The 15,442-nt window shown below is 45.2% G+C and overlaps 1 pseudogene across 1 annotated transcript in view; it reads right to left on the reverse strand.

The window, feature by feature from the left end:
• Positions 1 to 15,442, reverse strand: part of LOC144770965 (uncharacterized) — a 191,026-nt pseudogene that overhangs the window by 23,083 nt on the left and 152,501 nt on the right. The window contains exons 7-8 of the transcript XR_013599072.1: positions 13,255 to 13,350; positions 10,226 to 10,336 (exon numbers count right to left, since the gene is read on the reverse strand). The product of XR_013599072.1 is annotated as an uncharacterized LOC144770965 (transcript). The remainder of the gene's footprint in view (positions 1 to 10,225; positions 10,337 to 13,254; positions 13,351 to 15,442) is intronic.

Raw genomic sequence — 15,442 nt, forward strand, 5'->3', positions numbered from 1 at the left:
AATATTTAGTATATAAGGAGCAACCCTCTTTGTACAAATCGAACAGGCTCCTAGATACTGCCCATGTGTAGTTTCTGTGACTTCTGTGTCCCTGCAGTAATAAACCTTTGGTCTTTGACGCCACCATCGAGAAGCCCGTGTTTCTGTTTGTTTGTGCACCGAGACAGGTGGAACTCCGGGGTCTTCGGGTGTTATCCCTGACACCTCTGGACGGAACCAAAAAGTCCAGAACTCCAATTGGCGCCCAACGTGGGGCGACGACATTCGGTACCGGTCCAAAAGCCTGAAGAGTTCGAGGAGCTTCGTGTGAAGATTTCAGAGGGAGGCGCCCCACTTCATCGATCCCGGCATATCGCAAAAGTGGCCCCGACGTTCTCTTCCACGAGGGTTCCCGTTCAGACGGCTGCAGTGGTCCGTTGCCTTGACCGTCGCCCTGTCTTGGACCCGAGGTGCAGTCCTCAGTACGGCGAAACGTGACGGGTTTCTCCTTGGTGACGTCTTCAGTGCCTCAGTTAAGTATTCAGTGGTTGCTAGTTGGTTATTTTGTAAGGGTTGCTCCTATTTGGATAATGCTTTTAGTTCTCAGTTCAGTTCAGTTCTGTAAGGTTATCACTGGTTATTCTGGTTACGATAATCATTCTGTTCAGTTCAGGTATCGATACATTTGTCAGTTCTGGTAGGCCTAAGTTCTTGGTTCGAGTGCGCATCTTTTCTGTTTGTGTCTTGTTTGTTTTGTGTTCCGGATTATAAAATGGTAAGTCGGAAAAATTGTATGTTGTCTTGTTTTAGTTGCAACAGTGATTCCCAGTTGGAGGACTCGTGTTTGGTTCCTCCGATTGGAACTCCCCTTTATGATCTATATTGCAAATTTGGTGTGGGCCCTATCTCTTATAATGAGGTATGGATCCGCTTCACAGAGAAAGATGGTGTCCTTAGTTGGCCACTACATGGTAGTTTTGAACCTGAAGTTCTCGATAATCTAGAAAGAAGGTTGTTTAAGAAGAAAGCCCGGCCGGCAATGTTTGATTCTTTCCGTTATTGGCGAAAAGAATCTAAACAGAGAGAAATTAAAAAGTTGAAGAAAGAACAGAAAGAGCAAGAGTTGACTCTAGAACAGTCTGCTAGACAGCTGCAACTCAACGAGTCTGAGAAAGCGATGGAGGTGGCCGATAGAGAGCGTAATTTAGCGATAGACAAGTGCTATCCTGCTTTGCCATCGAGTACGGCTAAGATAGTAGAGGACCCTGAAAAGGATCCCCTGTTGTCTTACTTGTTACGATCACCCCCACCGTATGCACAGGGTGCTACGGCTCCACCTATACCGAATGTTCAATTACCGGTTGCTGGACAACCTGGTGTCCCTGTTCCCGCTCCCCTGAATCAAGTTCCTGTACCTCCTGTGGTCAATATTAATGTTCCTTCGACAACCCCTCTTCTAGGGTTGCCGGCTTCTTTACCTATGCCTGTGTCGCTCACACCTGCTACTTCACAAGCTATTTTTCCTGCTACTCCTACTGTTCCTGATCTATCTGTTCCAACTGCTACTCTATTCACTGCCTCTGTTAATATTATGACTCCGCTTTCTGTTTGTCGAAGAATCACTGATTCTGTCTCTAATATCCTATCTCCCTTCTATAAAACTCTGATTAAGACTCCTACCTCTGACTCTGTGCAGAGACGTAGTCAGCTTCCCAGTACTGAAGAAAGAGGAATATTAGATTCCACTGCTCTTAGATGGGTTTCGAAAGTTGGGAGATATAATGTACAAAATGTATTAGATACATTTATGCAATGGAACGAACCGACACAACGATATGTGTTCGATGAAATGTGTTTCCTTCTACGTGAGGAATTAGAAGAGGATGACCCTGAATCAAATCTAGGAGAATTAATTAATGTTCAGAAAGAGTTTGCTGCAGGTATGATAGTTGGACAAAATATAAAAGAAGCGATGGAACTGATTTTAAGTTATAGGAATGACTCATCCCTTCGTTCACCGAGAGAATTAGAGAAACGTAGTACGAAACGAAATCGTCAATATCCAATGAGAGAGGTTCCACCAATTTGGCGTGAAGCTGTGCAAGCTAATGCAAACCTTGGTATTGCAGCCGCTCCGGCCCAATTCCAGAGAGTCTGGATACATATTCCATGGAAGCGAGCTGAAGTATTAGCAGTGAAACAGGCCTTGCCAGATCCGCGTAAAAATCCTGCAGGGTACTACAAAGAGTTGGCTCAAACAGTTGACGCTTGTGTATTGAATCTTGCTGACATAGATCTGCTATTTGGTAATGTAGTACCACAACCAATTTGGGCTAAAATTCGTAAAGAGAATCATCCAGTTGCCCTAGGTGGTGACTGGGCAGCTATAATTGCAGCGGATGGTCAACAAATAGGTGGTTCCAAACCTGAACCTTTAATTGCTAATTTGCCTGGTAGAATAATCGATTTAATGAAAACCTTGATGCCAGCATTGCGCGTTAACTGGGACAAATTGTCCGCGTGCAAACAAAAGAAAGACGAAAGCGTCTCCGACTTTTTCACAAGATTCGAAGAGACTTTCGTGGATCATAGTGGTCAGGATATGAGCACAGAAGGAGGCCAGAGATTATTTGTTGATAAATTTGTGCACAATCTGTTGCCAGAACTTAGTGGTAAATTAAAGAATTCTGAAAGTGCGTGGGCTGTCTCTACGACTGCGCAAATACTTGCGACTGCTCAGTACTATGAAAATAGGGATAAAGAAGAGAAGGAAAAATCAGATAAAAAGACGAAAGATTTAAAAACTAAAGTACTTTTACAGCAAGCTTATCCGCCTCGCACGAATCAGACGAATATGCAGCAAGGGTCATATCAAAGAACGGATTATAATTTTCAAAGGCCACAATACCAATGGAATCAATGTGCTTATTGCAAAGTGGAAGGTCATTACAAAAATGAGTGTCCAGTTCGGGCACAAAATAATGCTGCGGCAGCTCAGAGAGGTCGTGGTAGTTCTATGCAAAACTCTAGAGGTCGAGGACGAGGTGCTATGCCTCCGCAGACGAGTGATCGCCCCTCTAATTATTTCGATCAACGAAATGGACAATCTGCCCAACAGAATAGGTCTCCACAGTATCATGTCGAAGACTATTATGAAGCTAGTGAGGAAGGTCAGCAAAGTGAGTACTAGGACAGCCATGGACAAAGAGAGGGAGTAGTATCAGTTCCAGTAGATCAGAGTGGGCCTTATGTCGCAGTAGCAACATCAGGTATAGTCGAACAGTTTCTGTTGGATACTGGTGCAGCAAAAAGTTCTATCATACATGCGAAACTCCCTGGCGCACCTTTGTCTGGCTCAACAAACGTTTCAGTAGGTTTTTCGGGCGCCCCTGTTCACAAACCTGTTTCTGGTCCTTTGTCTATTTCTGTTGGACCACGTCAATTGAAAGCACCCCTGATTTTGACGACAGGTTGTAACGAAAATCTGCTTGGTTTAGACTTGTTAAAACGCCTGTACGCGACATTGTACTGTTCTCCAGCAGGAGTACAGCTTACGTTGGGTAAAAGAATAGTCTCCCCGATGTACTTGTCGATGGATGCGCTCCCACCAGAGCTGCGTTCACTCCCTGATACTTTTTGGGCGACTGGTCCTAATGATGTAGGTCTATTGGAAATTCCACCCTATGTAGTAACTTTGAAAGCAAATGTTAAACTTCCACGAATTCCACAATACAGAATCTCTAGTGAAGGTGAGCGTGCGCTCCTACTGATAGTACAAGACCTAATCAAGAAAGACGTTATAGAAGAGACTAGAGGTAATGTCTGTAATAGTCCTGTACTGCCTATTTTGAAACGAACTGACCCTACAAAGCCTCCAGTATATAGGTTCGTAATTGATCTCAGAGAGGTTAATAAAATTGTGATCCCACAGTTTCCTGTGGTTCCAGACATTACTGCATTGTTAACGTTGATTCCTGCTACAGCAGCATGGTTTTCGGTTGTCGACTTGAAAAATGCCTTTTTCAGCATTCCGATAGCCGAGGAAAGCAGAGATATCTTCGGTTTCTCTCTAGGAGGACGAAGTTTTAGATTTAAACGCGCTCCACAAGGTTATTGTGAAAGCCCATCCATTTACAGTCAAGCATTAAAAAGCCAGTTAGATTCCTTCGTACTTCCTAGTGGTTCTGCTTTAGTACAGTATGTCGATGATCTTCTAGTGGCTGCCGATGACAAGGAAACTTGCAAAACAGCTACGATTTCTTTATTGCATCACTTGTCAGATTTGAATCACAAGGTGTCACCTTCAAAAATGCAATACTGCTGCCAAGAAGTGACCTACCTAGGTCATCTCTTGTCAAAGGAGGGAAGGAAGTTGACCCCAGAGAGAATAAAAGCAATTACACAGATGAACGTTCCTAGCACGCAGAGAGAAGTACGTGCCTTTTTGGGTATTACCTCATATTGTAGGCAATGGATCCCAAATTTTTCTCTTCTAGCAAAACCATTGGTAGCCCTGACTGGGAAAGGTGTTCCGAGTCCGGTACCATGGTCTGCTGAATGTCAGCAGAGTTTTTCTGAGTTACGAAATGCACTGTGTTCAGCACCTGTATTGGGTACACCCGACTACAGTAAGCCATTCACGCTCTATGTCCACGAGAGAGAAGGTTGTGCATTGAGTGTTTTGACGCAGAAATTTGGTGATAAACAATGCCCTTGTGCGTATTTTTCATCAACATTAGATCCAGTAGCTAGAGCATTGCCTAGTTGCTTGAGAGCTACAGCCGCAGCTGCAGCTTCCATTCGACAATCTGCTGGTTTAGTAATGAACAACATGCTAGTAGTTATGGTTCCTCATGCTGTGGATACACTCATGAACCGAACCAAGACGCAACACCTTACCAGTGCTAGATTATCAGGTTATGAACTGACACTGTTAGCTAGTCATATTCAGATCAAAAGATGCAATGTATTAAATCCAGCAACATTGTTGCCGACTAGCGAAGAGTCGAGTGATTCCGAACCACACGACTGTTGTTTCAAAACTGAGGAAGAAACAAAAGGACGAATCGATCTAAAAGACACTCCGTTGTCAGAACCAGATGGCACGTTGTATGTTGACGGGTCTTGCTTCAAATTGGAGAATGGTGATGTGACTGCTGCTTATGCAGTAACAACTTTGAGTACGATTGTGGAGACTGCAAGAGTGAGTCAGAATTCTGCCCAGGCTGCAGAATTGATCGCGCTAACAAGAGCGTGCGTTTTAGCTAAGGGAAAGAGAGTGAATGTGTTCACAGATAGTCAGTACGCGTTCGGCGTGGCCCATAGTTTTGGCCGTTTGTGGAAAGAAAGAGGTTTCATTACGTCCCATGGGACTAAGATTCAACATGGTCAGCTAGTTAATGACTTGTTGGAATCTCTAACCTTGCCGACTGAAGTTGCGATTGTGAAATGCAGTGCTCATAAAGCAATCACGGATGATGTTGGTCGTGGGAATGCTTTTACTGATGAGATCGCAAAACAGACAGCTAGAAATATGATGAGTAGAATGTATGTTGCAACGTCTGCAAGATGGATTTCTGAGTCTGGAATGTGTGAGAACACAGTGGAAAGCGTGAAGGAAATTCAGAAAGAGGCGACTGAGGAGGAAAAACTTGCATGGAGAGAGAGCACGGGTAAATTGGACTCGAGTGGGTGTTGGATTGACTTGTCGGAACAACAGCGTTGGATGTTGCCTGATGCGTATGTGCTTGCAGTAGTAACGATGGCACATGGAACAGCGCACATCAGTTCAAAAGGGATTTGTAAGATGTTGGCCCCGGTCTGGAAGAATGACGGGATTAGTAAGTGTGCAGAGAGAGTGGTGAGAAATTGTATGGTATGCTTGATGCATAATCCTGGCAAGGGAATCCCCACACCTGCAGGTCACTTCGCTCCTCCTTCCTGCCCCTTTGAGGTGATCCAGCTAGACTTCATTCACATGGATCGTTGCAATAATCTGAAATACGTCCTAGTGGTAGTTTGTGCTTTCTCCAGATGGATCGAAGCATACCCACTGAAGGACAATACTGCCTTATCCACTGCCAAAATTCTTCTTAAAGAATACTTCCCCAGATACGGAATGCCACGGATTGTATGGTCAGACAACGGAAGTGAGTTCGTAGGGAAAGTTATGCAGAGTGTGTGTGCCGGCCTAGGGATTAGACAGAAATTTCATAGTGCGAATCATCCCCAGTCCGCGGGTTTAGTCGAGGGTTACAATGGCACCCTTAAACTGAAACTCGCTAAGATACAAGCATCCACGGGTTTGTCCTGGCCAGACGCATTGCCTTTGGCTTTGCTATCAACAAGAGCAACTGTACATTCTAGAGTAGGGCTTAGTCCTTACGAAATAGTTTTTGGCCGTCCTGCAAATGTTTGGGGGGTACCTAGACCGAAAGAATTTAAGCAGCTGGAATACCCAATGTTAATTGATTACCTTTTCGACTTGACGGCTAAATTGAGTCTTATTCACCAACAGGTTTTCGATGCATTACCAAAGCCACCGGAGAGTCCAGGCCATCAGCTGAAACCGGGTGATCAGGTGGTCATCAGAAATTTTGCAAGAACCAAAAATCTTCAGCCCAGATTCATTGGCCCTTTCCAAGTCCTGCTAGCAACGAGAACTGCTATTCGTGTGGCCGGAAGGAAAAATTGGATCCATACGACACATGCTAAACGTGTGCCTCTGCCACTTCCTTACGACAACTGGGTAAAGAAAGGAATCGGTGCCTCTGAAACGGAACAAATCCCCAGGTTCATACCTTTCAGCGATGCAGAACTGATCGCGGATTCACCAAATTCTGACTCTCCTCCTGAAACTGCTCTTTTGAACCCTGAACATTTGTCATCCACACCCAATGAACATTTGCCATCTGCACCAAAAGAACATTTGCCATCTGCGAACGTGAACATTGCAACGTCAGCTGAAAATACATTGTTTCCAGATCAGACAGCTCCTGCAAAACTGAGATACAACTTACGTTCTCGCAATATGGACAAATAAAGCAGGAAACTGCCTATTTTCAGATTTGAATTTGCTATACATTGCCTCCGGCCAGGAAGTTTGCTAATACTTTGTATTGTTTTTTTTGTTTTAAAATTGCCTTGCCGTCTGGGTAGCCGTAGGGTCGTGGCTGTGTGCCTAGTTGAATCTGCGGGGGTCAGACACAAGGTCGATCTTTCTGTTAGTTCTGGGAACTCCCAGGGCTGATAGAGGCATTTTCATCTACGTACACATCATCAGTGGTCGCGAACGGTCGTAGAAGATGGAGCTTCCTGAGCTACAACGAGAAAATGTAATTTATGTTCGCAGAAATAGACTGTACAGAATACTACACAGCAAATGCTTTCTAATGCAATGTGCAGTTACATTTTTAATTGTTTTGATAACGTTGGTGGGTGGAATCGTCTTTGGTGTACATTTGATTTTTATGCCAGTAACTACAGTACCTTCCCTTGATCCTACTACTTCTACGGTTTCTTCTATGCATTCTTTTCACTCATTTCCTGAACACGAACAAGCTCGACGCTCAGAATTTATTAACAATACATTTGTACAGCTCTTGCATCAACACCAACTGATAGTTAATACTACAGACTGCTGGGTGTGTGGCTTGATACCTCACACTATGGATAAAGGCATTCCCTATCTAGTCTTGCCTTTCAGCTATAATGGATCATTTCAGGCCTTTCAGACCATTTTTTCATATGCCCTTGAGACCTATCCTCCGCGTCCACCACGGTCCACTAAATACAACTCAGCCAACAAAGCTTTAGTCCAGGGAATTATTGATATGATTAAAGACGTCAATAATACTCCATCTTATCCTAGAGATGAATTACTGGTGTATTTGAGTTGGAACTCTACAGAGTATCGCCTTAGTTTGGGAGAAAGCAAGCGTAAAAGCTCCACTTCAGTCTGGGTCGTGCCTCACCGAGGTCAGGTCTGTTTGCAAGGAAATGGGAGAAATCCGAGAGCTCAGCTAGGGAGGAGTGAGTGCGTTGAGACTTACGTATTTCCGTCTAACTCCTCCCCTGCCTTTCTGACTGCTAGGGGTACCTACTTCATTTGTCAGGACAGAGCATATACATGGTTGCCTGCTGACTTTTCAGGTTCATGTTATATTGCTCGATTGTTACCCCCGACATACACTGCTTCTTCAGATTATCACAAAACCAGAGTAGCAAGAGGTGTCTTCAGCAAGGAAGATACCGCTGGTCAAGAAGCTGGAGACTTCTTCAAAGGTTTTCTTCCGTTTTGGGGGCCTATGGCCAATAGTAGAAACCTTCGTCAACTAACACGGGTAGTTGAATCTACAATTACAGAAACTGCTGGTGCCCTTAGTAACTTAACAGCTGAGCTTCAGGCGGATCGTCTCATGACGTTGCAGAACCGTATGGTTCTAGACGTAATACTTGCAGATCGAGGTGGGGTATGCAGAATGATCCAATCGAGCTGCTGTGTCTTTATTCCAAATAATGCTCCAACAGTCTATGAAGCAATCTCTAAGCTACATAAGATTTCCGACTCTATACACGTAGATAAGGGAAACTGGTCCTTCATGGAGTGGTTTTGGACTCTGGTATCAGCGTGGGGATGGAAGGTTCTGATGGTCATTGGTGTAATCCTAGTATTGCTGTTCTCGTGCTGTCTTATTATCCAATGTGGTCCCGCTCTGTGTAGCCTCTGTGCTGCAACCTGTTTCAGAAAACCACCTGCATTAGGAGAAAAGGCACGAGACAGGATGATGATACAACAACATGTCACTGACCTAATGAGCATAGAATTAGACTCTGACTCTGATATAGACTGAGTAATTGCCTATGTAAGGGCAAAAGGAGGGTCTGAGGTTCCGTGACGATTTTACTCGTCTTTGTAACATTGTCGTAAATACATAATTTTGGTATCAGTGAACCGCAAATGATCCATTTAGTATATCCTGCTGTTTTCGCTATGCTACGAGCAAGAGCACTCCAGTTACAAACACATTTCTGTTCTACCCGTGGCATCCATCTTAGAACACGGAAGCCATTTTGTATTCCTTGCCCTCACATAGTCAATGGACACGCAATGACCTCTTTTTCATTAAAGGACACGTAGGCTTTAACCGGCGATTCACCTTGCTAGTGACACGTGCACCTTAGGCCAGCAACGCTGTAGCAGCATGACTCGGCAAGAACTGCCTCCCCAGCCTGAGGCCAGTCCTGCTATACTGGTTCTTGTGTTCGTTGGCCTGATCATGATTAGGCGGCCGAAGCTGGTAACCGTACCCATTTACGACCCACAAACATTTCTTATCCTGTCTTTCTATCTTCTGCACCTGGCTCTGCTCCTTTCCTTCTGGGCCTTTATTAGGGGGAGGTAACGAAATTTACGATGAGGCGGTCCGGGTCTTGAATGAAGAATTGACATAGGATTATGATGGACTAGTGGGAACCCCTCATTTGTAATGTTTTGACATCAGATACTGTTGACGATCCCCGTGCAACGCCAAATATTTATTGTTTAAGACACGAATGTTTAGAACTGTGGTAACATGTAAAGAATTTGCCTGAAGCCCAATATTTAGTATATAAGGAGCAACCCTCTTTGTACAAATCGAACAGGCTCCTAGATACTGCCCATGTGTAGTTTCTGTGACTTCTGTGTCCCTGCAGTAATAAACCTTTGGTCTTTGACGCCACCATCGAGAAGCCCGTGTTTCTGTTTGTTTGTGCACCGAGACAGGTGGAACTCCGGGGTCTTCGGGTGTTATCCCTGACACCTCTGGACGGAACCAAAAAGTCCAGAACTCCAGTCTGAGGGCTGGAAGAAAAAAGGGGGGAGCCAAACTTGTTGCATTCTGCCTTCTAGAAAGGACTTCAACCATTTCCAAGCCGGCCCGAAATACCAATATCCGAGAGACGAGCCAAAATCTGAGAGTGTGCCACAAATTGAGTGCCACAGAGAGGTCCAGCAAAATTAGAGCTGACCCTACAGCCCGAATCCAATCATTCCAATTGACTTTGACCAGAGCTGTCTCGGTGCTGTACGTAGCTCTGAAACCTGATAGGGGTGGATGGAGTAGGTCGCGACCTTCGACGTAGCTGGTAAGTTGTTTATTTACCACTTTAGAAACAAACAGGACAGGCCATCTGTGGGGCATCTACCAAATGGGTGTACATACATTTACTGATGTGTTTAAGACATTTACGGTGGTTCACATACCTGCAGGGCGGTAGAAAATGTCTCTTCTCCGATACTCTTGGATGTCGATGGCATATGTCTCCCCCTCCTCGTTAATACCGATGGATGGAGCTAGGGTTGGAACTTTGGGCCCTGGAAAAAAGGAGCACATTTCTAAGGATAATGAAACCTACTGCAATAAAAACAATCAAACGTTTATGCTAATAATCTCTCTACCTTGTTTTTATATATTTTCTAACACATCACTTGCTAAAGAATATATAAGCAGTATTCCAGAAACATCTCCTTTAAAGTAAATATAGATGTATCTGAGTTTATGACAAGCCAGTAAAAATAAAATGTGGTCAAATATAATGAGTTATTCAGAGATACTGTACTGATAAATAACATGTTTATTACAGGGCAAGGTCATGTTATTTGTTACGGCGGTACTATAGAGACTTGGCTTGAGTAAAAAGTATTTGCTGTGCCAGACTCATGATTCCTACACCCTCCCCACTTCTGTACTACGGCTGCGCTTCGCCAACTATCGCTGTGCAAGATCTTTGGCAATGCCGCGCTGAGCTTGCCTCCCACAGCCAGTTGGGCACAGTGCCTCAGTCTAATCCCGCTTGTACTTGGATGACGCTCAGCTGTACCTGAAGGAGACGTCACTGGAGATGGGGACTAAACGGCGTGCCTGCTGTCATGACACCACCTCAAACGGAACTCCCTAAAAAATAGAATTCCTATTCATCTTTCCACCGCCAAATACAAGAATGTGTCAATGACCTGGTCACCCTAAAATGAACCCGTTATCATTCAATCAACGGAATCCCTTTGGAGTAACCCTTGGTAAGAACCTCAACATGCAGGCACACATCAGTTCATCCACACGCAATGCATCACTCCATCTCGACCCCCTGAAGAAGGTGAAACCATAAACCCCGCCTGAAGAAGGTGAAATCATTCACCCCGCCAACCGACTTCAAGATATCAGTCCAATACCTAGTGGTAGCCAGACTAGACTAAGGGAGTACAACCTTAAGCGGATTACCACTCAAAGCTACCTTCAATAACGCAGTGACACTGATAACAGGAATGACATGTTCCAACCATATCACACCCTCGCTCAAATCTTCACAATGGCCCCCTTTCGAAGCATGAATCCAGCTGAAGATAGCTTGCCTGAGTCACAACGCCCCGCGTTATGATCCACCCTTGCACCTAGCACAAAAGCTCATGATATCAAGAGGCAGCTGCTCCCTTCGGAACACCAGCTCCTCCTGCTGTAACGTCTTAGCTTTAGAAACAAGAAGCTGTACGCCTTCTCTGGTTGTGCCCTGAGAATATGGAACTAACTCCCTTCAGAGCGCCAGTTAAACCCATTGAACATCACCGTCAAGAATGAGGTTAAAAGGCTTTTACTAAACAGTTGCTTACTTTAATGGTCCGGATCAGCAAGGACGCCTTGACAGCTTGATAAGCGGGACACCTCTCGCCAACCCACAGTTATATTGTATTGGTGCTGACGCACAGACACCAGAGTGTCTGCAGAGGGCAAACTCATGTTTTTGTGCTGTGTCGTAGTCCATGATACTGGACGTAATTGTTATGCTTTGGCTCAGGGGACAGTTGCTTCCTGATGCTCTCGCGTGATACTACAATAAAGCAACGCTCTCTTTATTTATCATCAACGGAGCCACCACAGTAATGTAAAGGGTTATGATTTCTCTCTGTCTAGCCCGCTGACACTAAAATGCCAAGTAATGGCTCCTGGTTTTTCTGTGTACATTCCTCTTACACCCATGGGTCATGTCTCGCTATATGAAACTGTCCAACTGGTATTCTTTGCTAGCGGCAAGGAGCTTGTGTTTGGTGATTTCAGTCTCCACTGCCGTTCACACACCGCAAACTACAGGGACGAAGGCAGAAATGGGGCTTTGCTGCTGGGACACGCACTCTCCAGGAATCCTGATGTAGAAAGTTTCAACCTCAGGCAACAACTCAGTGTGTTTCAGGAACACCCGTTGCCTTGATCACGGTAAGTCTAGCAGCAAGTGATTCTGTTGAGTGAAAATGTCAGTTAAAATGTAACATAAGAAAATAACCAGTTATAGTTTTGTTTATTTTTTTATAAGTAATTATAACTTGTGCCCCTGCTATGCTCATTGATGTCACTTCAGTAGTCCTCAATGATGTAACAGAACACGTCATGAGTGTTGTAATATGTGACACACCTGGGGAGGGGGGCGGGAGGGGGTGGTGGAGTAGGGGGGTAGAAGGTTTAGGGGGAAGGGATGGTGGGGCCTGGGGTGGGGAGTTGAGGAGGGGGGGATGTTTGATTTTGTTAGGAGCTCAATAGGCTGGGTGCAGGAGAACCGGGAAGTAAGAAATGCAGCCCTGAGTACTGCCTGAGACAGTTATATGTGTGCCTTAATGCATCTATCAGCGACTAATGCTCTCCTGTCTAATGCCGCTCGACCTCCGGGGTGTGAGCTGAATGGCCGTGTAAGTCTTTTGTTTTTTCTTTAGGAGCCTGTATTACGCGGCTGAAGGATGCTGGCCTGATCGGCGAATTGATTGTACACATTATGATGCTGCAATAAAAATATATTTAAAAAAAAAAATGAGTGTTGTAATATGTGAGGTCATAATCACACCAGAGCCCAGATATGGTAATGCAGGGCCATATGACACGTTACCTGCAGATATGAACTGTTCTTGTAGTATGCCTGGTTTACCCCTGGAATTCAGGGTAAGACAGAAGTACTCCAAAAGTACGTCGCATCGCTTCCTTCTTTTCACAATCATGTTATGTACTAGAATTCAGTATCCAAACCTTATGGACAATGTTTGTACAGAAACTCCATTGGACACTTCATCTTACAAAATTTAGAGGACTGACCAAAAATTGAGCAAGAAAGTTTGCAAATATTTATGAACTCTTGGAAAAAACAAGTTCACCCTGACTTAGTCACAGAATTAGTTGAACATTCTTGTGATGTGGGCGGCGTCCCCTCACTGTGCCCTCCATGCACTTAGGCAACGTTGGTTTACGTGTCGCTTACCAGAGCTGAAACAAGTGTTGCTGAACTCCCCTCTCGTGCTCTCGTAACCCCTCAGATCTCCATCTGCTTCAAAATGGTGGAATGGAAGTTCTCCTGCTGCATAAGAAGAATATCAGTTTACTGCATATATATTCGAACTGTAAAGAACTGAACATCAAACTGGATTTTTTAAGGTGTGATGATGCAAACCTACACAGAAGAAGCTGGTTAAAAAACATTTTGATGCACAGGTCATGTTTCTCAGAAAGTACCAAGTACCCCAACGCGACTTCCACCTTCGCAGCAAGGAATCTGCAAGTGCGGCGCATGCAACGAATGGGATAAAACTGTACATAAAATAACACCCGTTGATGATAAACATTTGGGGCTGCACCCATTTGTGGCCATATTGGACTGAATTGCTCGAAACGATCACCAAACCTTCTGGGATAGAGAGCTGGGAGGCGGCCATGCTTGGCATTTACAATTGGACAAAGAAATCTAAAGAGGATCCGCATTTTCTTGACTTAATATTGGTACTATTGAAAAGAACACACGTCTGAACTGGAGAAACGCCCATTCCCCCACAAACAATGTGATGCTGGATGCAGTAGCTACGAGTGTGGCCCTTCGGACGAAGAAGGCAAAGGGTCTCCATTGATACCCGATCCCCACTGATTGGGACAGGCTTGTGTCTGTATTGACAGCTGCACAGGAGTGAGACTCATCATCCAGAACACCACTCCTTTCCTGTGACCCCGCTCGGTCTCCTTCAATCAATCAGGGGTTTGCATGGCATGGCTACTCACCCGTAAGGGTCTCAAGGTGCTGGGGGTCGACGGGGGCTGCTCACTCATCTGGGTGTGCGGCTTCAGTTGAAGTGTCAGGTCTTACTATTTATTTTTACAATCAATAAAGGCCAATTTAGGTCCATAACGGTAAACGTTGCGTTCGGGCGAGATCCACGACAGTGCGCAAAGATGTATATACAGTACATGATCACTGTCAGCTTAACCAGGTATCTAACAACAATATGATAATCATGAAAGCTTCAGGAGAACATCACTCACCCCCTACAGTTGAACATCCACTAGTATCGGAGTCATGCCGATCACTTAAGTGTACCTAAGGATTTAAGAAACCGCGGCATAGCTCCCTCCAAATGCCAAGGTCCTCAACTTGGCATTACAAGTATGGGGTGACCCAGAAAAGTCTGTGGACCTGGGTAACGTACGATATAGAAAGACAGTGGTCCTCAAACCAATCAATTACAAAAATGATGATATTTCGAGTATTTCCTTAGTTGGGAGCTAAAATAAAGTTAGTGCTCCTTTTGGACAAAAGTGTTCAACCACATACAATTTTTTGTTTTGTACATACATCTGTATCTAGAAGAAATATACATTTTCTAAAACACGAAAGAGTGGATGTGCAGAGACTTCAACTTTGTAAGCCAGCAGCATGAATTTATTTTCATTCCAAGCTTATTTCAAATAAGCTTGGAATGAAAAGCACTAACTTTATTTTAGCTCCCAACTAAGGAAATACTCGAAATATCATCAAGGTCCTCAACTGGCTTCTCATCCCTCCTGCTGGACTTCTTACCGACCCTAAGACGACCCTCAGAGGCACCCTCGTTTACAGACCCCCGGGACCACGCACACAATTCAGCAAAGACATCACAGACTTCATCAGCCCGCACGCCCTCCCCTCCCCCGACTACATCCTCCTCGGGGACCTCAACTTCCACCTGGAGAACAACAAGGACCGCAACACCACCGCCCTGCTGGAAAACCTCGCCAACCTCGGACTCAAGCAACTGGTCAACACCCCCACCCACTACGCCGGCCACACGCTTGATCCCGTTTTCTCTTCCAGCAAGTACATCACCTTCAGCCACGCCACCGGACTCCACTGGACCGACCACAGCTGCGTCCACTTCAGCTTCAAAAGATCCACGACCCACCACCACCCGCAACAGGTACCTCACAGGAATTGGAGCAAGATCACCGCAGACCAGCTCACCACCTCCCTCAGCCAGAGCCCACCCGCCAACACAACGGACCCCAACGAAGCAGCCCGCAACTTCACACAGTGGCTGACCGCCTGCGCCGACGACCTCGCGCCACTAAAGAACCCTCCCAGCAGACCCAGAAGCAAGAAGGCATCCTGGTTCACCGACGACCTCAAGGACTCCAAGAAGACCTGC

This window comes from Lissotriton helveticus, chromosome 7, assembly GCF_964261635.1.
Source record: "Lissotriton helveticus chromosome 7, aLisHel1.1, whole genome shotgun sequence".
Lineage (NCBI taxonomy): Eukaryota > Metazoa > Chordata > Amphibia > Caudata > Salamandridae > Lissotriton > Lissotriton helveticus.